The sequence below is a fragment of the Anomalospiza imberbis genome, unplaced genomic scaffold (assembly GCF_031753505.1).
Source record: "Anomalospiza imberbis isolate Cuckoo-Finch-1a 21T00152 unplaced genomic scaffold, ASM3175350v1 scaffold_307, whole genome shotgun sequence".
Classification (NCBI taxonomy): Eukaryota; Metazoa; Chordata; class Aves; order Passeriformes; family Viduidae; genus Anomalospiza; species Anomalospiza imberbis.
In genome coordinates this window covers 1-21,522 of record NW_027099928.1, presented here as the reverse complement: position 1 = coordinate 21,522, position 21,522 = coordinate 1, and the positions used below count along the sequence as shown (strand labels likewise).

The following is a 21,522-nucleotide window of genomic DNA, read 5'->3' as shown; positions in this document are numbered from 1 at the left end:
GCAGGGGATCAGGCACAGACAGTGCATGTTTGGGAAAGGCAGGTCCTTCTGTGACAGAATGACCCAATCAGTAGGGAGGGGTGGTGGATGTACATTTATAGACATCCATAAAGCCTTTGACAGTGGAGAAGCTGGCTGCACATGGATTGGACAGGGGAACTGTTTGCTGGATGAAAAACTGGCTGATGCTCAAGCCCAGAGAGTGGTGGGGAATGGAACTAAATCCAGCTGGGGTCAGTTTAGCAAGACATGTTCCCTGCCTCAAGAGCTTGCTAACTGGTGAAATAAATCACTAAAGACTGCTTGTCTTGTGGTTATTTGGGTGCCATGGAAGTGACACTCTTCTACCTGACAATAAACATCTTGCTGTGGAAGCAAGATTGTGGAAAGATAAGCTGGTATTTCTGACAGAAACTTCACAATCTATTAAAGCTACACCAAACTTTCACAAAGTAGAAGTCTTCTGCACGTTCCCTGGAAATGTCTGGGGCATTTCCCCCAAAGTCAGGATGCTGGTTTTATGGTTCCTCTCTTGAGGATTGAGTGAAAGGACTCTGTGCACACTCTTGCCAGTTTGGTGGTAAATTACATTGACTCCTAATCTATACTATTTCTTTCCTAGCTTTGATATAGATACCTTAATGTTGTGCACTGTTTTATGTAATCTACTAGTAGTTCTTTTGTTTTATACTGTGTAGTAAGTAACTCTGTTCAAGACCTTTTGTCTATTATCTCCTGTCTATTCAATAAATAACTCATTTTATAATAGACCTGATCTGCCACTCTTGTGAGCCAGAGTGGTTTTAGTGCAGGCCACCTAATTCAAGCTCCAAAAATCTTAGCCTAAAACAGGGCTTGTCTGAAGCTCCCACTCTATCCGTAACACCCAATTACGTGTGGGTGACCCCAGGAGTCAGTGCTGGGTGCAGTCCTGTTTAACATATTTATTAATGATCTGGATGGGGGGGATCAAGTGGAGGTCAGACTAAGTTCACAAATGACACCAACTTGTGTGGGAGTGTGGATCTGCTGCAGGGCAGAAAGACTCTGCAGAGGGATCAGTACAGGCTGGATCAAGAGGCTTAACCTGTCTTCTCCCCCACTGGGACGCCTGTTGGGTAGGAGTCATGCCCCAAGTGCCTCCACCTGAGGGACTCAGCCCATGGAAAGCAACCAGGAGCAGTTCCTGAGGGACTCACATCCCCCATCTGGGGACCCATCTTCCCCCGGAGCTTTTTCATCAGGTTTTCTCTTGCTGTCTCTTCCTGAAGCTGGAGTGATGGAGCAGCCTGGGGGGGCACCTGGGGTCAGCCAAGGTCACCCACCCCAAACCTCCCCCACTTTTAGAATCCCAGGCTGGTTTGGGTTGGAAGGGACTTCAAAGGTCATCTCAATCCACCCCCTGCCATGGGCAGGGGCATCTTCCACTAGCCCAGGTTGCTCCAAGCCCTGTCCAACCTGGCCTTGGACAATTCCAGGGAGGAAGCAGCTGCAGCTTCTCTGGACAACCTGTGCCAGGGTCTCACCACCCTCACAGGGAGGAATTTCTTCCCAGTATCCCATCTAACCCTGCCCTCTGGAAGGTGAAAACCCTAACCCTCCATCCTGTCCCCAGACAAAGACCCTCCCCAACTCTCTTGGAGGCCCCTTTCTGTGTTATATTTTATATCTCTATTAGATTTGTACCTACATACATATCAGCCCAAGAAGTGGTTCAGGCAGTCCATGACTGTTGTGGCCACCTGGGGTAGCCCCTTTTGGGGGGTGCGGGGGAGTGCTGAGGGTTTGGGCAGATTTATGGGTTATTTTAGAGAGCCTCAGGAGGTTTTAGAGGGAGGTTTGGGAGGGTCCCTGAGGGTTTATAGGGTGTTTGGGGGCGGAAGCTATGGAGCATTTTGAGGGCATTCTAAGGGTATTTGGAATCTACTGGGGAGTCTGTAGGGGATGAAGGGGGTCTCTGGGGTTTTTTGGGGTGGGCTACAGGAGTGTATACTCCAGGTCCCCAAAGTCCTCTCAACCTCTTCTTCATCTGACAGGATTTAGCTCCACCTGTCAGGGAAACTCAGCACACAGATTCTGTTCCCGATTCCCATTAAATTTTTGATGTGTGCAACATGCAGGAATGTTTTTCCTGCAATTTCCCTGGCTCCAAGCGGGGCCACGGCAGTGGCATGAAAAAGTGGGGGGGCTCATCCATCCCCCACATCGGCAATTGCGGTTTTGATTCAAATTTTAATTAAAGGCTGAACTGTTGCTGATACTGTGATAGGGTCAGGGTCTTTCTCTACATTGTTGTCATCCCGCCAGTTCCCAGGAGACACTCGAGGGGCACTTGGAGGCCAGTTGGGGGGTACTTACGAGATCATTAAAGGGTCTGGAGGGGCACTTGGGAGTCCAAGGGTACACAAAGGGAGCATTTTGGGGGCAAGTAGGGGACGGGGGGCGGGCGGACTTAGGGACCCTGAGGAGCACTTGAGGGTCAGGAGAGGGAAACTGGGGGTACTTATGGGGCCCCAGGGGCACTTACGGTTCAGGGAAGCACTTGGGGAGCAGCTGGGACAGTACTTAGGGGCCAGTCCCGGCTCTGACGGGACTCTCAGGGGCCGTGGGGCATGATAGGAACCGCAGTCCCGGCCGTATCGGCGTCCTACGGGGCCCCGCAGTCTTTCGGGAGTTGTAGTCCAGGAACTGAACACACTGGCGCGGAACCAGCGGCCAATGGGAGGCGGGAGCTCACGAGGGTTTTTTGGGGGCTCAGGGGGAGTTTCTGACGACCCCCATGACCCCACCCACAGCACCCTCAGGAGCGGAGGGATACCAGAACCCCCCGGTGCCACATCCGCCGTGTGAAGGTGAAGAAGACAGGTGAGCCCCGTTCCCACAGGTGAGCCCCGTTCCCACGGGTTTGGGGGTTCCCTGTCCCGATATGCCCCATAAACCCCCAGGCGTCCCTATACACTGCCTGGTCTCCACAGACCCCCCAGCGCTGTCCTGGGCCCCCCATAACATCCCACAGACCCCCATACCGTTAAAGATCCCCCAAAGCCCAAGGATCCCCCCCAAACCCCTTCCTGGACCCCCAATATCTTTCAAATTTTCCCCAACACTCCTAGAGTCTCCCATAGACCTCTTCTAGATGCCCTATAGACACCCATTGCCCTCCCAACCACTCCCGATTTCCAGCTCTCACCAAATCCCTTCTGCAGCCTCAGAGCCCCTCCAAACACCCCATATACCCTCCCGGACCCCCTATAGACAGACACCCACTACCCCACCAACAGCCTCTTTTGAGCCCCCAGAACCCCTCAAATACTCTTGGGAACGTTTAGGGGGAGAGGGAATTGGGGACAATTCCAACAGTGGGGGAGGTAAGGGAGTTTTGGGGATCTCCCCACCTCCCTGGTGCAATTTTGGGGTGTCATTGCTTTATTGGCCCCACCATGGGTTGGGGGTGCCCAGGTGGGCATTCCAGGAGAGTCTCGATGGCCCTGGGAGGGGGAAGGGAGAGCAAATAGGGAGTTAGGGGGACCTAGGGTAGGCACAGGGGCAGACCCCTGAAATTTGGGGGCGTGGATATCCTACCGAAGGTGTCCCCTTATGGTCCGGCGGTGGTATCGCAGCATCCAGAGGAGGGGGTCCTCAAGACGGCCTGGGGGGGCTGCATGTCACAGGGGGGTGGCAGTCCCACAAGTGTTCCCCCAGCCCCACAAGGGACTTCCAGAAGTGTCTCCCCAACCCAAAAGTGTCCCCTCAGCCCCTCAAGTGACCCCTGACCCACAACTGTCCCCCTCACCCCACAAGTGACCGCCCCTGGCCCACAAATGACCACCTTAGCCCACAAGGGCACCTCCAGCTTCACCAGTGACGCCCTGGCCCAAAAGGGTGCATCCAGGCCCACCTGTGACCCCTCTGACCCACAAATGCCCGCCAGTCCCACAAAGGTGCCTCATGACCCTCAATCACCCCCCAGCCTTCGAGTGACGCCCATGACCCACAAGTGACCGCCATGACCCACAAGTGACCCGATGACCCTTAAGCGACCCCCATGACCCTCAAGGGCTCCTCTGGTGCCTCACCCACTGGCTGCTGCCACGGTGCCCCGTGTAAGGCATCACATGCACTGCTCCTGATTGGCTGTGAGGCCTCACGGGGGTCATGTGACCTCAAGCCTGGCCCTCCCTGGCACAGGGGCTGAGGAAGCACCTCTCTTGCAGGCTGCAGGGCTTCCTGGGAGTCACGTGACTTCCAATATGGTGCACACCACAGAGCCCCAAGGCAGTCATGTGACTCCCAAAATGGCTCCTGCAGCAAAGGCTCATGGGACTCTCGCTTTCCACAGGGTGGTGCCCCCTGGTGCAGAGGTGCACAGCAGCTGCTGCTGATTTGCCACAGGGCATGGTGGTAGTCACGGAACTGTGAGTATTGTGCCTCCTGCTGGGTATCCAGAGAGCTGTTCCTCATTGGCTGGAGGGCCTTGTGGGAGTCATGTGGCCTCCAGCATGCATCCTGCCACAAGGGTTCCTGGGAGCCAGCCTGGGGTGAAGACACCCCCTGGTGCTTGCAGAAGTGTCTCCTGAATAGCCATGGGGCCTCAGGTGGGTCACGTGACTGCCAGGGCACTGCCCCCTGCAGGGCCCCGGGGGGGTCATGGGACCTCCCCCGTGGCACTCCCTGCAGGGAGCCCTGGGGAGCAGCAGAGCCCACCATGGCTCTGCCCACCAGGGGCGTGTCCAGTGCGGGCTCCTCCCCTCGGTATCGCCTCAAGCGCCATTGGACGAGGGGGTCATCGAGGGTGGAGCTGTAGGGGGCAGAGTCAAGCAGAGGCTTCGCCCTCTCCGTCCCGGGGGGGCGGGCCCTGAGTTGGGCCTGGCTGTGGGGGAGGAGAGGGTTAGGGAGGGGCGAGGACCCCCGAAATGCTGACCCTGCACTGACCCTGCAGGGCTGATGGTCTCAGGAGGAATTTGAGAGGCTGCGGGACTCATTTATGGGCAGAATGGGGGGTCCGGGGCATCACCTGGCATCGGGTAGGGTAGTTGGGGGTCCCTGAGGGCTCTTGAAGAACATTGGGGCAAGGGAGGGAATTGGCAGGCACTTAGGGGTCTGGGGCGGCATCTGGGGGTCTGGGGAGCACTTGGAGTCTGGGAGAACACTGAGGGAACGGGGGGGCGGACTGGGGCCTCCAGGGGGCACTTGGGGATCCCGAGGGGCACTTGAGGTCGTGCTACTCTCCCACCTCCTTTGCACCAGATGCTCCGTTCGCTGCTCCAGGCTGAGCCTCTGCGGGCGGTATGAGGGAAGTGACGCGGGGCCCCCCAGATTCCCCTCCGGGATCCTCCAAATCCCCCCCTCCGTCCCCTCAGGCCTCACCCGCTCCATCGCCCGCGCTCTCGTTTGGTTTCGCCTCAGCGCTCCGAGCTCGGGCGCTGATTGGTTAAGGGCGGGGACGGGCAGGCGCTGTGACCAATGGGAGGCGGGAGAGGGGGAAGGCGGGAAGCGGCGGCGCCGAGCGCAGCGGGGGAGGGAGGGGTCCGTGGGAGGGCTTTGGGGATTCCCGGAGGGGTATGGGGGCTCTGGAGGCAATGAGGGAGGCCCTGGAGCATAAATGGGGATCCCTGGAGGGGTTTGTGGGTCTGGGGCCGCTGAGAGATGGCCAGGGATTTCTGGGGGTCACTGGGGTAGTTTTGAAGGTCCCAGAGAGGTTTGGGATCCGCAGGGAAAGCTGTGGGGTGGAGGGAAGTTGGTGTGGTTCTGGGCATCCTAGAGGGGGACTTGGTGGTCCAGGAGGGTCGAGGTGGTCTCCATGTGGTTTGGGATGCCCTCGGGGCAGTTAAAGTGGCAGAGAGCTGGGATCCCACTGACAGAGACCCCCAATCTCCCCCATGGACCCCCCAAATCTCCCCTAGAAACTCCAAACCCTCCCAGGGACCCACAAATCCTGACAGGACTCTCTCAGCTCCCCTTAGATCCATAAGCCCATCCAAGGGAATTATACCAAAATTGGATGGCAAATAAATTTTCTAAGAAAATTTGAAGCATTAGAAAGCAGGTGTTCTTTATCTGTGCAGGACACACTGAAGGATTTCTCCTTCAGTCTGAGGTCTGCAGTGAAACTTGACCACATGGTATGGTCCTGAAGGGACTGTGAACAGGTCTCTGGTGGTCATATTCACAGAATATTTCCATATTACAGTTGACCTGTCCTTGAACCTTTTTTCCTTGAGCATGCACTGTTACTTCGTGTTACATAACTTGACAAAAACTCCACTATATTCCTCATTACCTATTTGTCCACTGGCTCCAGCTATGCTTGTGATCCTCTGTGCATACCTTTACATCCTTTCAGCTTTTTTGCCAGTTAGTCTTAAAGCTCCATCCAGCACCTTCAGAGCAACTGAAAATTTCTCTATGTGATTTATCAGGAGCCCCAAAACCCTTCCAGGGGCCCCCATCTTCCCATAGGGACCTTGTGATTTTGGAGGCTCAGAGGGCTGAGGGAATCCCCAGGTAGTTTTTGGGGGATCACTTTTTGAGGCCAAATTGAGCATTTGGGAGGGATTGTTTGGGACAAGGTGAGTGAAGGGTTTTCCTGGATGTTGAGCTCCATTTTGATCTGAATTTGGGGGATGTTGGGCAAAAAAAAATACCCCATTTGATTGAAACTGGGAGGAATTGGGGGAAAATTCATCATTTCCATGAAGTTTTAGTGTGTATTTGGTGGAAATGGGGTATTGAGATAGCATCAAAGGCAGGGGTTGGTGGGGACGGCGATTGTCAGCATTTTAACCCCATTTTGACATGAATCTAGGTGATTTTAGTTAAAAATAATCTTTTTTTGGAGTGAATCTGATGTGGCCTCAAGGTAGGGGGAGGATGAGGGGGAGGGATGTTTTATCTCTGTTTAATTCCATTTTTACCAAAAGAGAGGGAATTGGGGGAAAAAATATTTTGACCCAAAATGGGAGAATTTGGGAAGAAAAACCATTTTGATCTAAGCTTGGGGAATTTTGAGCAAAATTTTTAGAATTTGGAATGTTTCAGGTGGATCTGGGGGCAGTGGGGGCCAAAATAAGTCCCAAGAGGTTTTTTGGGGTGAAAAAGCATTTTGGGGTATTAAAAGAGATTTTTAGGGTAATTTGGGAGTTATTTCAGGCTTCTGGAGACACCCCAGGGCTCCACATGGATTTTCCCATAAAATTACAGTTTTTAGTGATTTTTGGTGTTTTTCGCAGGGATGGCACAAGATGGGATCTGGTGGCTCTTCCTTTCCTTCTGTAAAACCCCTGTTTTCCACACAAAATCCCCAAATTTCCTGGATTTTGTACATATTTCCATGCTTTTTAGCACAGAAAATGAAATCCTCAATCCCTGGGCTTGTTTTTGCCAGAAAATTCCCCTCTTCCATCATTTTACATTTTCTCCAACAACCTCTCAGCTGCAGATTTATTATTTTTAACCAAAAAACCCATTTTGAAATATTTTTTTAATCCAAAAGCCTTTAGACTCTTCCAATATTTTCATGAATGCCTCATTAATTTTCATGGGAAAAAAATCCCCTTTTTCCTCACTTTCTACACTTTCTACTTTTCTACAGAAAAAAAAAGTGTCCTGGTTATTTCAGTTTATTTTTTGGGGTGTTTTTTTTGGGGGTTTTTTTTGGTTTTTTAGCTAAAATTCTAATGATCAGGTTTAATGTTTTTCCAGGACAAAACCCCATGTGCTGGATTTATATTTTTTTTTCCAGGGAAAAAAGATTTATTTTTAAAAGATATTTTTTAATGAAAAAAATTCTTTTATTTTCTTTTCTTTTTTTTTTTTTTGTAAAAGCAGTTGGTTCTTAAGGAAAAAAAAACACCTTTATTCCTTATTTTCCTGGCTTTTTTCTAATTTTCATTAAAACCTTTTATCAACCCAATTTTTAGATAGTGTTTTTAAGAAAAAAACAAACAAACAACTTTTTATTCCCTTTATATTTTATTGTTTATTATTTTTTCTGGTTTAATTTTACTTTAAAAATTTAGTCATTAAGGAAAAAAGCCCTCTTGAACTCTGTTTTAGGTTTCAGGTATTTTTAAAGAAAAAAAAACTCTTTCACTCTGTTCTAACTATTAAAATCCCAATGGCTTATTTGCCTCTTGATTTTTCTTCAAAATCCCCCTTTTTAGAGAAACAACTCTTTTTCATGTATTATTTCAGAAAGCCCCCTTTAATCCTACTTTTTATTCACAGTAAAACCTCATTATTCCCTATTTTTACCCCAAAACACTCAAATTCCATTTTTTCCAGAAAAAATTAGGAGAATTAATTTTTTTCCCAAAATCCCCAATTCCCTGTTTGTTTTTTTTTTTTTTTTTTAATTTAAAAAAAATCTTATGCTGGGCTTTTATATGTACACCAAGTTTTAATAAATTTTTATCTCATTTTCATGTTTTTTTTTTCTTCTGACAATCTCAAGCATTTTTTTTTCTTCTTTTAGTTAGGAGAAGATAGCCAGTCTTTGTAACCTTTTAACCTGTTTTGGGGCAAAAAAGGGCTATTTTGTTGTTTTATAGGATTAGAAGAAGCCATGAAAATATTTTTGATCCTTTTAAAGTATCTTTTGCTTAGTTTTCCTTTAATATATTTATATATTTTATATATTTTTTAATATATACATTTTATGTTATTCAAAACACATACAATTTTAATTGGCTATTGATCATATTAAATAGTGTATTTGAATAGCATAATATTGAATAATAGAACAATAATTGCTTATTAATACTTATCTATATCTTTATATGTTGGGGATATATTAATAATATACATACATTTCTATACTTCTATATGAATGTATAATATCTCTACTGTAATTATATTAAAAATACAACGTATGATCTATTCTGCTGTAATTATGTTATTATCATTTTTCTTGATTTGCATTTTTTAGTAAAAATTTCTGTGAAAATTCAGTATAAAATTTAAAAGTTTATATAGAAGTACAAAAAATGTGGACTACAAAAACACGTAATATATTTTCTATTTATATAGTATATTAGTGCATTTATTAATAAAGCACAGAATATATTGCTATTATATATGACTATCTAGTTATTAATAGAATTATAAATTATAGAATACCTATAAATTAATATAAATATAATTATATAATACAGTAAAAGATTATTTTACAGTGTAATATGATGTAGAGTTGCATAACGTTATATGAATGACATTATGTTATTGTATTATAATGTATTATAATTGTATGCATTTTATGGATATTATTTTAATAACATAATTATATATTATTATAGTTTGTGTTACAATGTAATATCAACTATTATAATTGCTATATTAATTATGTATAATGATAGATTATATTGCAATATAGTATAATATAATGGTATATTAATTCTATTCTGGTCTCTAATATACTCTTTACCTTTGTAATTTTGCTCCATACTGCTTATTTTAGCTTGATTTTTACCATTTTTTCCCAAACTGTTTCTATGAAACAAGAAATAAAATTATTTAAAATCTTTATCTGTAAAATTTTATAGGGAAAATATAAATCATCTGCTGCTGTATATAATTATAAAAATAACATGTAAATTTATTTTCTACTATGATTAATACTGAAATAAATTCAATAGCCACAGCATTTATTTTCATATTACTTTAATTAATTTTGAGATTTATGGATTTGGATTAAATATTTGCTGATATTTTTATCAAAATTAAGTACAAAATAATAGAAAAAATACTACTATATATTTAAATATAAGTATTGTATATCACAGTATTACAATTAGAAATCTGTATAATAATAACATAGAAAACTATATAACTAAGTTATATAATGGATAACAAGCATAATAATACCATAACAGGCTAAAATGTAATTGAGATTTTTTTACTGATATATGGGTCCTATATTAATAATATTTTATCAGTGTGCTAATAAGTAGCAATATACTAAAGTATATTACATAATACTATTAATATATCATGAACACAGGGTGAAATAATTTAAATATCTTGTAATATTGTTGTATCAAGGAATATTATTTTATATAATTAATATTAGTTAGTAAAACAACATTATTTCATATTATTAACACATTGAAATATATTTTAATGATTTGTTAATAGAATACAAATGTTGTTTATTAACATAACAAACTGTAAATAGAATTTCTGTTATGATTCTATATAAAACTATACTCTATAAATTGGATACTGCAGTCATATCTTTAATGTAATTGCAGTACAATTTATACTGTAAAATAGGAAAATTTATATACAAACACATATAGAATTGATATAAAAATATCAGTATAAACATGTAAAAGCCCCCTTTGTATAACCCCTTCGTTAATATAAAAATTATATTTTGTTGCTTTTTTTTTGCTGTTTTCCCAGCACTCTCCAGTGCCAGCTACTGGGGCCACGAGTTCCTGGCCATGTTCCCACAGAACGATGATGAGTCCTCCAGTGCATAAGTGCATAGCTGCAGCTGCTGCCCACCTCCTATGTCCCTGCTGACATCCAGGTGTCAGTGACACTCTGCGGTGGCTCTGTGTCTTGGTTTAGGGCAAATTTGGGAGAGAACCTTTAAAGGGTTTTTTTAGAAGGCAGATTTAATCGGTTTCTCTCTTTAACCGGTTTGGGAAAAAAATACTTTCTTGGAGAAAAGTGGAAAAAACTGTTTATTAAACAAGAAAACCTAAACAATATTAAACAATAAAACTTCTTGCCGCTCTAAAAGAGAGACAAACTCAGAAAAATCTTCCCTCTTGGGCTGTAGCTCGGCTCACTCAGTCTTTTATCAGTCCCTCCAGCACTGGAAATGCCACAGCCCAGGCCCGGCCCACTGGGCTACAGGTGTGAGTTGCCTGTGCTTTTCTGGGTGTTCAGTCCAGAGCAGGTTTGAGTAGGTCTAAAGGAAAGGAAAAGCTACAGTCTAGGGAACTTCTTTGCCTCAACTAGTTAAAACTAACTAAAAAGCAAAGGAGAGCTCTGTCTCGCTGTCTGTCCATCTGCAGACAACACAGTCCAGGAGCAGGAATGTGGAGGAGCGAGTGCAGTTTCTGAAAACAAATTCTGTGCTTCTTCTCCCCCCACTTCACTCTTGGAATAAGTTTTAAAGGTGCAAAACTTATTATTCAGCATAAACAGAACAGACGATTGGGGATAAAAGCATCACACAGTCAGCCTAGGACACTCTGTCACCCAGAGCATCACCCTGAGGCCAGATGTCACTGTGCCCTTGCCCCTCTCTGCTAACCTGGAACTCACTGGAAGCCGCACTTCCCATAAAACCTTGGTGGTCCAGGCCAGCACTGATACCTCCATGGTGTCTGTCAGCACCAAAGGCTACACTGTGGGTGCCACTGCCCTCCTACCTATGAAGAGCCTAGGCACTAGGTACTATGTGGTGACACCTGTTGGGAATTACACCTACAGCCTGAGTTCATGGTGGCCACCGGCACCACCACTACCACTATTAGCATCACCACCACTGCCACTTTCCACTATGCTGAGGCCACCTACATTCCTGTCACCGTGCTCCACCTATTCCTGCAGCCTTACCACAGCCTGCAGCTCCAGAGCAGCCAGGACTTCACTGGCACAGTTGTGGTGGCCAACACCCCTGTGGCCATCCTCAGTGGCCACACCTGTGTCAAGGTGTCTGCTGGCTGTGACTTCGTGGTGGAGCAGCTCCTTCCAATGACAGCGTGGGGGGGGAGCTACGTGGTGCCACCCAACCCACTGCAGACAGAGGTTGACTTCGTTTATGTGGTGATGGATGAAGACAACACCATCACCTACCACACTGGGAGCAGGAATGCCACTGTGGCCATGGCAGCAGGAGAGGTGCAGACGTTCGTGCTGAACCATAACTTCCACCTGTACATCAGGGCAGTGGTGGCAGTGCAGGTGGTGTTTTTCTTCAGCAGGTCGTCTTGGCAAGATCCTTTCCTCCTTGTCCCACCTGTCAGTGCCCATTGCACTGGATTCCACTTCAGCAGTGTGCCCAGCCAGTATAACCATGCCATCCTTATTGCACCCACCACTGCCACTGCCACCACCACCCTCAACCATCTGCCAGACAACACCGTGGCATGGCAGGCCATTCCTGGCACTGATTTCTCCTGGGCCAGCATCACCATTAGTGCAACGATGCAGAGCAGAGTGCTGAGAACTCACAGGTTCCCATTGGGCTCCTGGTGTTTGGGTTCTAGAATCACACTGGCTTTCTGGGACTCTGTGGTGTCAGTGAGTACAGTCAGTCCATTGTTGTGTCACCGCAATGGTTGGGTGTTGTGCAGTTTACCATTCATGGGTTTTCCCCTTTTTTTCAGTCCCCACACTGCTCTCCTGTTAGGATTTGGTATGCGAGGAGATGTGTGAGATGGATGGACAACCAGAGTGCATCCAGGAGACTTTCTCCACCTGTTGGCCCGCTGGTGGGCCACACTACCACAGTTTTGATGGAAAAACCTTTGATTTCTTGGGAACATGTGCCTACACCTTGACAGCCATCTGCAATCCCGATCCCACCCTTCCTGCCTTCTCTGCTGAGGTCAAAAAGAAGGAAAATGAGAACTCCAAAGTTTGCTCCATCGGCTCCATCACCATCTATGTTGACAACGTCACTGTCACTGCTGTCCAGTCAGAGAATGGGATGGTGAGGGTAAGCAAAAACCATCATCATTTCCCAATTTTTAAAAATTTTGCTGAAATTATGTATTTAGCAATGATCTTGAGGGTCTTCTCCTAAATAATTCCTAGATTTGCTGGTGTGCAGGTAACCCTCCCATGAAAACTGAACTCCATGCCCAGTTTTGATGGATTTTGGTTGTTTTGATGGTGGTTGTTGTCCTGCAGGTGAACAATCACCGCTCACGCCTCCTCCCCATCTCCTTCTCCCATGGGAAGCTCCGCATCCACCAGAAGGGTAAATCCATGTTGATCCAATCAAATTTCAAGCTGAAGGTTCTCTACAACTGGGATGATCATGTAGTGATCAAACTTCCAGCTGCTCTTTCTGGAAAAGTCTGTGGAAAGTGTGGGAACAACAATGTGAATCCCCAAGATGATGCTCTCTCCTGATGGAAAACAAGTGTGGGATTCTATGGAGTTTGGGCGGAGCTGGAAGGTGACCAGGGAGAGCAGCCACTGCCAGGACACCTGTGACAGTGACTGTGGGCATTGCAGATGGGACCAGGTGGTGACATGCAATCAGAGACCTGATGTGGGAAGTTGTCCCAACATTCTGGGCCATTCTGGTCGTGTCATGACACTATCAGTCCCAATATCTATGTGAAGAACTGTATCTACCTGTGTGTCAATGAGGGGCATCGCAATGCACTGTGCCATGCTTTGAGATCTATGCTGATGACTGCCAGGAGGAGGGATCAGTGTTTCTGATTGGAGGACAACAGTGGGATGTCGTGAGTAGAGGATGGGTGGGTGAAGTTGGGTGAAAATATTCCTTGGGGTGGGCAGAGCCTAATTAATATGGGACTAAAGATCCATGGGATCATGGGTTGGAAAAGGTTATGGTAGCAGATCCAAGCAGGAAATCCATGGAAGTCCACAAAGTCCATGGAGTCTCTAGAAAGTCTGAGCAGGAAGCCCTCAGAGTCTCCAGAAAGTCCAGGTAGAAGGCCTAGGAAGTCAATGGAGACTCTATAAAATCCATGGAGACTCCAGGGTATCTGTATAGATAGTCAAAGAAGTCTGTCCCACCATGTGCCGCCCCACCCTGACTGCTGTCTCCCTCCCTGTCCAGCTCTCACTTGCCCGCCCAACAGCACCCACAACACCTGTGGCCTCGCCTGCCTCCCTACCTGCAACATCCCCGCTGTGTCATCCAGCTGTGCCACTGTAACCACCTGCGTAGATACCTGTGTGTGCCACAAGGGCCTTCTCCTTGATGCCAACACCTGCATTGCCAACACCTGCACAGCCACTCTGAATGTGGCTGTGTCTTTCGAGGTCTCTTCTATGACCTTGGCGAGGAATTTTGGGGCAACCTCACTTGCACCCAACACTCTGTGTGTGACGCAGAGCAGCGGCAGGCAGTGTGCCGGTATTCTGGTTGTGGCACTGAGGAGGAATGCTGGGTGGAAGAGAGGATCTAGGATGGTTATCCCAAAGTTTTTGGGGTCTGCACTGCTGTTGGAGCCACCCACTATGAGACCTTTGATGAAAGGAGGTTAATTTTCCAGGGGATATGTGTCTTACCTGTTGGTTGGGTTGTGTGAGGACACCCAAAATTTGGTGGGATTCCAGGTGTTGGTGCAGAATGGTCACCGAAGTGACAACCTCATGTCATCCATTGCCGTGGTGACAGTCAAAGTCTACAACAAAACCATCAGCGTCAGCAGGTAACATCCTGGAAAAATCATGGTGAGTTTGGGAAGTGGTCCCTTATCTTTTCACCACATTCTCCACCTCATCCCAAACCTCATGCCATTAACGAGTGATTAAATCTGAAATGTAATTAAATCAATGTCATTTGGGTTTTCCAGACCAATGATCAACCTCTTCTTGGGACTTGGTCCTTCTCATTCTCTTAAATACAAAATTTAATTCAATTCAAAATTTAATTAAATCAGCATTTTTTGGTGGCTCTGGCTGTTGAAAATAGTTTACCATTAGTCTGCAAATTTGATACATTTTTATGGTTTTCTCCCCACATTGATGAGCAGTTGGTCAATCTCCTGTATCACTACAGTGAAAGAAAGATTATTGTCTATCGTCACGGGCAGGACGCGGTGGCAGAGACCGATTTTGGCCTCATTGTCACCTATGAGTGGTACAGCCATGTCACCACCATGATGCCCAGAGGCTTCACCAACACCCTGTGTGGACTCTGCAGGAACTACAATGGCGCTGCAAGCAACGACATGATGATGAGGAACAACCATGTGACATCAGACCCAGATGCCTTCAGGAGCAGTTGGAAGGTCACAGATGTCCCAGGATGCGGTGAGAGGTCAACAGTGGTATGTTCCTGCACTCTTGCACCTTCCTGGCTGTAGCAGGAAGTCTCTGAGATGGGGTGTGAAATTATTTTGGAATTGGATGGACCCTTTAGAGCATGTCATGGTCATGTTGATGGCCACCAGTACTTCCAGAGCTGCATCCATGACTCCTGCCTGTTCCCTGATCAGGAAGAAGGGATGTGTCCAGTCATTGCCCTCTACGCCATCACATGCCAGGCTGCTGGTGTGTCCATCAGGAGGTGGAGATCAGATAATTTCTGCCGTAAGTTGGGACAATGAGAAGTTTTTTACTTCAGCAGTATCCAAAGGATCCTCAAATCAACTCTGAATCCATGTATGAGCAACCCAGAGGTGCATGGGAATCCAGTGAGAATTCCACCCAAAGTCTTGGTTGATCCCATAATCCACCCTTCCTAAGGAAGATGTTGTCTCATCTGGAATAATTTACCCCCTCAAAATCTCCAATTTCCTGGTGTTGGCTACAAAGTGGATAATTTAGAAGGAGAACCACCAAAAAATATACCAAAAATAGTGGAATTGGGGTTAAAGGGATCCAGCCTGGAGGTCAGTTGAGGACCCAGTGTCGATGCCATTCTTTGAGTGAATGTTACATTTTTTCCATAAAAATTTGAGAAATCAGGTGGTTTAGTGAAAAGAATGCCTGTGGTAATGGGTTGGGATATTCCTTATGGATGATCACTGGAGCATCATCAGAAAATCGTTGGATCGTCATTTGATGATGCCCCTTGTCATGTGCACAGGGATGAAGACTGAGAGTTTGCCATGGGCTGAAAAACTCTGTATTTGATGAAGTTTGCACCTGAATTGCAGGAAACTTCCAGGATTTGGCTTGGAATTTCCTGGTTCCTCATGAATCCTATTGTTTCCCAGCAGATATTCCGTGTCCTTCCAACAGCTCCTATGAGCTTTGCTCCCACACCTGCCAGCACGCCTGCAGCACTGACTCTGCCACATGCCAAAGGGCAGTGTCACGAGGACTGCATGTGTCAGGATGGCTTCATGCTCAGTGGTGACAAGTGTGTCCCCATGTCCCACTGTGGCTGCAGCCACCATGGATTCTACTACAAAGAGGGGGAGACATTCTACCCCACAGAGCAGGTGAAGTGCCAGTGCCTCTCTGGTGGCACTGTGGAGTGCCAGAATACCTTCTGTCCTGATGGTGGCCATGGGAAGGTCATCAGTGATGTCTTCCAGTGTCCCTCGCAGCCTGTGTGGCCACAGGTGACCACACTTATGTCACCTTTTTTGAGATGGCCTTCAATATCACTGGTACTTGCACCTACGTCCTCACCCACACCTGCACAGGTGACAATGTGACATCATTTATTGTCACAATCCAGGAGGCACGGCAGAAGGGGAAGGTCTCCAGTATCCAAGCGTTGTCTGTGGAAGTCTTGGCCTTGAAACAAGGAAAAGGGATAGATGTAATGGTAAGGCACTTTATGTTCCAAATCGCATGGGATCCCTCCATACTGAGTTTCTTTGATGGAAGGGACACCTCAGCCCATCTCCAATCCCAGTCCAACTTTTCTTTCCAAGCAAGATCTGTAAATGCATTAAAAACTTGGTTGGAACTAGTTTTCCCTAAATTTTTTGTTGTACCTCAATCAACCTCGAAACTGTGTTTCCTTGGTGAGGGGAGCCTCAACCCATCTCCAAGACTAATCCATTCTCATCCAAACTTTTTCTTCCAAGTGAGATCCACAAATCTGTCAGAATATTGTTTGGAAGGTGTTTTCCCCAAATTTTTGGTTCCACCTCCTCACTGGAGGACTCTTCCTTCTCTATCCCGGGTGGATTCCTTCTCCCACCACCTCCCCACCATCCTGAGTGAGGACAGGTCCAGGTCCCCCACAAGGGACAAGTGTCCTGCTCTGTAATGACTTCAGCCTTATTGTCCACAATGACCTTGTCCAGCACGTGATGGTCACAGTCCCTCAGACCTACATGGAGCATTTTTGTGGCCTCTGTGGCAACTACAATGGCCAATGCAATGATGATTTCCAGCTTTCCAGTGGCCGACTGGCTCCTGGATCCAGCCTTTGAATCCACATGGAAAACAACAGATACACCTTGTGATGACACCTGTCCCAAGGATGAGTGTCCCACCTGCATAGAGGAGAAAGTGGCAGTCTTCCAAAAACCCAACTACTGTGGCCTCCTCATGGCCCCCAAAGGTCCCTTTGGTTTCTGCCATCTTATCATTGACTCCATCCCATATTCTCAATCCTGCATCCATGACCTCTGTATGACAGGAGGGGACACACGTGTCCTATGCCAGAGTATCCAGAGCTATGTCAATGCATGCCAAGGTGCCGGAGTCACCGTAGGGGCTTGGAGAACACTATCCTTCTACTGTGAGTTTGGGAGGGCACAGGGGCAAATGTCCCGTGTTTGGGGTTGGGAAGATCTCCAGGTGATACTGGAGTTTGGGGGGGCCAGGTGGGGAATGTTCCCTGTTTGGGTCTGGGTGACAGTGGTGACACACAGGACATGGGATGATGGTGATGGGATGAGCTTTAAGGTCCTTTCCAACCCAACTCAATTCATGATTCCAGCCCCCACCTACCCAGCCAACAGCACCTACTCCCTTTGCACCAACACCTGTGCTAACATCTGCCCCGAAAATACCACCACCTGTCCCCAAACCTGAACTGAGGGCTGCCAGTGCCACCACGGTTCTGTCTTTGACAGACACAGATGCATTCCCAAGGATTACTGTGGATGATTTAGGAATGGGGAATACTATAAGGTCATTTTCTGGCCTTTTTTTCCTGGTTTTAGGCATTTGTGTCTTTTTTCGCTTCATTTTTTCCCTATTTTTATACGTTTGCTTCCTTTTCCCTTCTTTTCCTTCTTCCTTATTTTTATGTCCTTACCTATATTTTTCCTGCATACGTTTTCCTTTCTCACATATTTCTCTGCATTTACCTCTGTTTCCATGGTGTTTTCTTTTTTTTTTTCCTGACTTAAAGTATTTACATTTTTAAAATCAATTTCTCCCCATTTTCCTTATTACTTATGCATTTACACCTTTTATTTCTTGCATTTCTCTCTCTTTTTCTTTCTCATTTTCTCAGCATTTTCCCCCTTTCCATCCTTCTATTTTTATGTCAAATTTCCCCTGCATTTTCTTTCTTTTCCCCTATTTTTAGAGTTACATCTTTTTTCTTGCTTGTATTTTTCCCTGTGTTATGCATTTGAATTTCTTTTTCTGCATTTTCCCATTTTTCCTATATTTATGCTTTTCCCCAGCATTTCCCCCCTATTTTTATACATTTATGTACTTTTTTACTGCATTTTCCCCTTTTTCTCCTATTTATAGGGAAGGTATGCATGCACATCCCTTTGCCTTGAATTTGTTCACTATTTTAACTATTCTTCTTCACTTATGTCCTTTTTTCTGCATTTTTTTCTTTTTATCTCCTATTTTTCTGGATTTCCCTATCTCCCTTCTCTCTCCCTGCAGCCCCATGAGATGCTTTTCTGGGATCACTGCCAGCACCATTGCACCTGTGTCCCTGGCCAGGGCCTTACCTGCCATGACCATGCTTGCACTTAGGATAAATCCTGTGAAATCCAATAAGAGGTCTTGGGATGCATCAAAAAAATTAGGAAAAGGAAAAAATTAGGGAAAAATTAGAGAAGAGGAAAAATTAGGGAAGAGGGGGTTTTAGATGCAAAGTGGATCTGTGTGTGATTGAGGGGTTGATTGGGAAAAAAAGGGAAGGGGAGGTGGAGGGAACAGAATCCTTTCTCTTGTCACTAAGGGGCAGGGATGGGGCAATTCGTCCCATGGTTTCTCCTATGCCATGGCTTCTTCCATGGTCTTTCCCATGTTTTTTTTCTCATTGTTTTTCCCATGGTTTTCCATTCCATGATTTCTCCCATGGTTTGTTCCACGGTTACTCCCACAGTTTCTTCCATCCTGTGATTTTTCCTATTCCATGGTCTTTCCCATCTTGTAGTTTTCTCTTCTCATGGGACTTCCCCCACTTTCTTCCCTATCGTTTTGCCCAATCCATGGCTTCTCTCAGTGTTTATTTCCTATTTCACCCAGCCCATGGTTCATCCTGCTCTCCCTCCCCTCCCAGACCCCTGCAAGTCCCTGCACTGCAGCCCCAAGGAGCGCTGCCAGCCCCGCAGTGCCCAATCCCTCTGTGTCCCAGCCGTGGTTGCCACATGCTGGGCATGGGGTGACCCACACTTCCTCACCTTCGACAGCCTTGACTTTGACTTCCAAGGAACCTGTACCTACATCATGGCCGAATCCCATGGGAACGACTCTGGGCTGGTGCCCTTCAGGGTCCAGGCCAAGAATGACATCCGTGGTAGGATCCAATCTGTGTCCTATGTCTCCTTGGTCAATGTTGACATATATGGACAACTCATCTCCTTCCACCGGAATGAAGACGACAGAGTCTGGGTGAGTTAGGTGGAAATGTGAGAATTTGGGCTTTTTCCCAACTTTTTGTTTCATCCAGCTCTTCCCTGCCTCCTTCTTCATTTAGCAGTGCCAATGTTATTTTGGGATGAATCAGTCAGACTGGGAGGCTGATTGTTGAAATGTTGGGATATGTCAGGAATAAAAAGTTAAGAAACGGTATGAACAAAATATGGGGAATAGAATATTTGGAAATGTCAGAAAAAGAAAGTTGTGATAAGATTGGAATAAGATTTTGGGATGTGTTGGGAATAAAATATTTGGATATGTCAGTAAAAAAACAAGATATGCCAGGAATAAGATGTTGGGATAAACTGGCATAAAATGTTGGTGTGTCTAGGGAATAAAATATTAGGATATTTCAGGAATAAAATGTTGGAAGGCAGTAGCAATAAAATACTGTGGAGTGTTTGGATATTTTGGGAATAAAATATTGGGTCATAATGGGAATAGAATGCTGAGGCATGTCAGGAATAAAATATGTCAGGAATAAAATGTTGGGATATGTAAGATGTAAAATGTTGGGATATGATGGGATTTAGTGTTGGAATATGCTGGGAATAAGGAATTAGGATATGTGAGGAATAGAATATTAGGATACTTTTGGAATAAAATATTGGTCTATGTTGAGAATAAAACATTGAGATAACTGGAAATGTTGTGCCATTGGTAGGTAAACCGGGAGGTGACGCTGCTACCGGTGCTTCTGGCAGATGGGGAGGTGCGGGTCCGTCCCACTGGGCTTCATGTGGTTCTGGAGACACATTTTGGTCTCTGGGTCTCCTACTACTGGAACTGGCACCCCCCGATCGACCTCCCCAGCAGCTGTTTCTGCCACGTCTGTGGCCTCTGCGGGAATTTCAGTCTCAAGCCCCTTGATGACATCCCCGAGGCTGGTGATAACATCACTGCCATTGTCACATGGGCCAAAAACTGGAAAAGTGCTGACTCTGAGGTCGACAACCTGATTTGTTGGGATTATTGTGATGGAGCATGCCCAGTGTGTGATGAGGAGAAGAAGGAGCTTTATGGCGGGAACCACTATTATGGGATCATCAAAAAATCCTTCCAGGGGCCCTTCAGAGCATGTCACGACATAGTGAAGCCTCATGACTTCTATTGCCCCTGCCTGTCTGACCAGTGTCTGAACGATGGGGCGAGGTTGATCCTCTGCCAGGTGCTGGAGACTTATGCAGCAATGTGTCGGAAGCTTGGGGCCATGGTCCAGAAGCAGTTTACTAGAATGCTTCCCTGCCAGCAGAGTGTTTTGTGCATGAAGTAGAGGACGATTAGCCTCTGTGAGGTTGTAAGTGCGATAGGTTACAAAAGGAGAAGAACGAAGAGCAGAGCACTGGGCTACACTGAGCATAGCATACCGAATTGGAAAAGTCCAACAACAGCTCATTCACAGAATCAGCTAAGAATGCTCTTGCTGCTTGAAAAATAAAGCGTTGTTAGTGGAATTCATCACACGACTTGGAGATTAGGTCTTTTTTAAACTCTTAGTATAGCCGAGTCTCTGATCACCCAGCCCTTAGACTACCCAAAAAGCCGTGCCAAAACAGAAAGCGTTTTTGAAACACCCCTTCTTCAAGCAGTCATGGAACTGAGCACAAAATTATGCATTTTTGTACCTTCCTTCTCAGATAGACATTCCCTCATATTTCCCACTCTTGCAGCTCCATTGCCAGCTTTCAGGAGATCCTTTCATAGAAAAAAGCTCTAGAAGTAAAAGCAAGTGCAGACCTGCACCATCCACTTGCCACGTGTAAACTGCATTTCTCACAGAAATGAACTCACAGATGGAGCTTATTCCTACCCTTCTCCATTGAATCTATCATTGTTTTGCCTTGGTCTCATTGCGTAAAGTAAGTGCAATTGTTCCCACAGAGGTCTGGAAGAAGACCAGGTAGCAGCCCAAATAGCTCTTGGAGAATTGCCTCCTTCCTTCTGCCAATGTGGATTTGGAAGCCATGCTCCTCATGCTCAGCCAGCCCACTGTGCCCAACAGCCCCATGTTCTGCTCTTCTTTCTATATCTTTTGAGATCTGTGGCTCTTTC

General features: G+C 46.1%; 3 long non-coding RNA genes and 1 pseudogene across 3 annotated transcripts; 3 read left to right on the top strand and 1 right to left on the bottom strand.

Moving 5' to 3' along the window:
- Nucleotides 1–4,076: 4,076 nt before the first annotated feature.
- On the bottom strand, nucleotides 4,077–5,401 carry LOC137466577 (uncharacterized). Its single transcript, XR_010995222.1, has 3 exons — nucleotides 5,368–5,401; nucleotides 5,234–5,277; nucleotides 4,077–4,870 (listed from the first exon to the last, which is right to left on the bottom strand). It is a non-coding gene; the product is annotated as an uncharacterized lncRNA (long non-coding RNA).
- Nucleotides 5,402–12,815: 7,414 nt separating this feature from the next.
- Nucleotides 12,816–13,935, top strand: LOC137466579 (alpha-tectorin-like; annotated as a pseudogene).
- A 25-nt stretch (nucleotides 13,936–13,960) lies between these two features.
- Nucleotides 13,961–16,116, top strand: LOC137466581 (uncharacterized). The gene is made up of 2 exons (XR_010995225.1): nucleotides 13,961–15,258; nucleotides 15,891–16,116. It is a non-coding gene; the product is annotated as an uncharacterized lncRNA (long non-coding RNA).
- Nucleotides 16,117–16,857: 741 nt separating this feature from the next.
- On the top strand, nucleotides 16,858–18,624 carry LOC137466580 (uncharacterized). The gene is made up of 3 exons (XR_010995224.1): nucleotides 16,858–17,374; nucleotides 17,576–17,769; nucleotides 18,487–18,624. It is a non-coding gene; the product is annotated as an uncharacterized lncRNA (long non-coding RNA).
- Nucleotides 18,625–21,522: the final 2,898 nt, after the last annotated feature.